Source organism: Dromiciops gliroides, chromosome 4 (assembly GCF_019393635.1).
Source record: "Dromiciops gliroides isolate mDroGli1 chromosome 4, mDroGli1.pri, whole genome shotgun sequence".
NCBI lineage: Eukaryota > Metazoa > Chordata > Mammalia > Microbiotheria > Microbiotheriidae > Dromiciops > Dromiciops gliroides.
In genome coordinates, this window is record NC_057864.1 from 112,956,889 (window position 1) to 112,960,107 (window position 3,219).

Below are 3,219 nucleotides of genomic sequence, written 5' to 3' on the forward strand. Positions count from 1 at the left end.
TGACTATAACAAAATGAACAGAAAGAACAATAACCAGAAAACAACTGAAATCGAATGCTATGAAATTATAAAGAGTAAATTGACCCTAGAGAAGAAACATGAGAAGACGCCTTGCTCTGTTCCTTTGTAGATACTGGGAACCCTAGCTGTGGGATGTTGAATTATAATATCAGTTTTTTGATGTATTGACTGGCATTGGTGATTTTCCCCCTCTTCCCAAAAAATGTTCATCATAAAGGATGTCTCTCCAAGAGGGGAGGAAAAAGAACATGGCAGGGGGAGGGGAAATCTAGGTGATATGAAAATAATAAATATCAATAAGATCTATTTTTTAAAATTATGGACAGACAGCCTAATTACAGAGGGAGGAAATCTAATATAGTTAAGAGATCACTGGACTTGGCCTTTAAAAACTCAGAACATTCCTCTTTGATTCCTATGACTGTCACTTAGGTATTTGACCTTGGATAAATAATTTCACTTTTCGGCATCTCACTTTCCTCATCTGTAAAACTTTTTGGTGGGAGTGGGAAAAGATTGGATTAGATGATCTCCAAGGTCCTTTCAAGTTCTAATATTCAATGATTTCTTGAGCAATAGAAGACTGAGAATATATGAATAGAGCCAAGTGTTGTGATAAGGTAAAATGTGAAAAAAATTTTTTTCAGATACTTTAAGGGCATACATGGATATCATGCATATATGAATTATACACAAATGGTAAACAGTTCATATAAATTACTCAAGTAATTTCATCAGTCTCAGTGCCAGTTCTGCTGACAGATTGCAAGCCCTATATGCTTCGTTGGACAAGTTCATGAATTGCAATAGCCAAAAAATAAAAATAAAAATTCAGGTGTTGACCAACCTTCTGGTGATGAGCTTTTTCACATTTAGCTAAACTTGTCCTTGGATAATAGATAACCGAGTCCATACTAGAAACGTGTTAGATTTGCCAGAGTTTGTACTGCACTGATATAGCCATCAAGACCTCAGGATTACTGAGGAAGAGGAATTGGAAAGGAAATTCGGGAAACCTAAGCCAACCCATATATGACCAAGAATCTCTTTTACATCTGAAGACCTACAATGAAGGTAGACTCACCAACTTCCAAGGCAGCCCATTTCACTTTTGGAGAACTCTAAATGTTAGGAAACTTTTCTTTATGTCAAGTCTAAATCTACCTAGCTACAGCATCTACCCAGTGATACTAGTTCAGTGCTGTGGAGTTGAGCACAACAAGTCAAGTTTCTCTTCCACAAGACAATCCTTCAATCTGTAAATAACATTGCAAAATACCTCATGGATTCAGCTCCCACACTCCTGAACCATGAGTGGTTCATTTTTTTATCCTTTGAAACTCACGAGGTCATAACCTACAACTTCCTTCACCTAAAATGAAAGGATACCAAGGCTGATAAAGAACTACTGCCTAAATTCATTAGGGCCACATGTTGGCCTCAGATAGGGAGAATTAAATGGAAAGATCAGGGAACTTGATAGATAGATAGATAGATAGATAGATAGATAGATAGATAGATAGATAGATAGATAGAGATAGAAAGATAGAAAGACAGATAGCTATACATAGATAGCTACATAGACACACATATACACATAAGTTCCCTGACATATATGTATATGTATACACATATGTGTGTATGTATACATGTATATATATATTTAATCCTGTTTTTTTACAAAGCATTGGATAAATAATCTAATACTCCTCTTACAAAAATAGAAAGAAATGCAGCTTAAATAAGATGCAACCATCATTCAATGTATTTGGATCTAGAAATGGCCAGACTCAAATAGTAATCATTAATGGTTCAATATAAACCTGGCAGGACTCCAATGGGTGCCCCAGGGATCAGTGCTTGGTCTTGTGTCTGACACGATGCTTTGGACAAAGGGATAGAAAGAATGCTTATTCAATTTGCAGATAACAAAAAACAGACTATGATAATTGAGATCTAAAAAAAGATTGTGATGAGATAGAAAAATGGATTGACATCAGATGGAATTTAACAGGCATAAAGGTAAAGTCTCACACTCATATTGAAAAGATCAACTTCACAAGGACAAGATGCGAGAGGCATGGTTAGATAGCAGTTTCCATGGAAAAGATCTGAGGTTGTTAATAGACTGCAGAGTCATTGTGAGTCAACATTGCGATATGGTAGCCAAAAAAGCTAATGTCATCGTAGACTGCATTAAGAAGCTATATATAGGGGCAGCTAGGTGGCGCAGTGGATAAAGCACCGGCCCTGGATTCAGGAGTACCTGAGTTCAAATCCGGCCTCAGACACTTGACACTTACTAGCTGTGTGACCCTGGGCAAGTCACTTAACCCCCATTGCCCCGCGCAAAAAAAAAAAAAAAAAAAAAAAGAAGCTATGTATAGGGGGCAGCTAGGTGGTGCAGTGGATAAAGAACCAGCCCTGGATTCAGAGGACCTGAGTTCAAATACAGCCTTGGACAGTTGACACTAGCTGTGTGACCCTGGGCAAGTCACTTAACCCTCATTGCTCCACAAAAAAAAAAAAAAAAAAGAGGCTATGTATGCTTCCAGGAATAAGGAGGTCAGAGTCCTGCTCTAGTCTGCCTTTATCAGACAACATCTCTCCTGTCATGCTCTGTTCTGGGTGTCACAGCTTAGGGAGATCATTGATAAGCTGGAGACCATCCCAAGAAAGCAATGTGGTTGGTGAAGGGCCTTGAGTCTATGTCATAGGACAATTGGCTGAAGAAACTAGGAATGTTTAGCCTAAGGAAGACTTGGGGTGGAGGGACATGATATTTGAATCAAAGTATTTGAAGTGTTGTGTAGAACAGGGATTGATTAGTTGTTCTTTTGTTTGTTTGCTCAATCCCAAATAGTAGAACCATAAGCCCTTGTTGAAAATGACAAAGAGATAAATCAAAGTTGAAGTCAGGAAAATTGCATCAGAATTAAAACTGTCCAAGGTGGAATGGGTTGCCTTGGGCGATAGTGAGTTCTCACTATTTGTCTTTATGTAAAAGGCTAGATGACCCTTTAATGGTTATGTTGAGTAGGAATTATTTTTCAGATATATGGTGGGTGAGATGACAGCTGATGGCCCTTTTAACTCAAAGTGAACCAGTGGGAAAACTGAGTGCCAGGAGGCTGTGGAGTGGTTGCTGTTGTGGGGTGAGGTGGGGTAGGGAGGGTCTGTTGAGTGAAAATGTTAAAA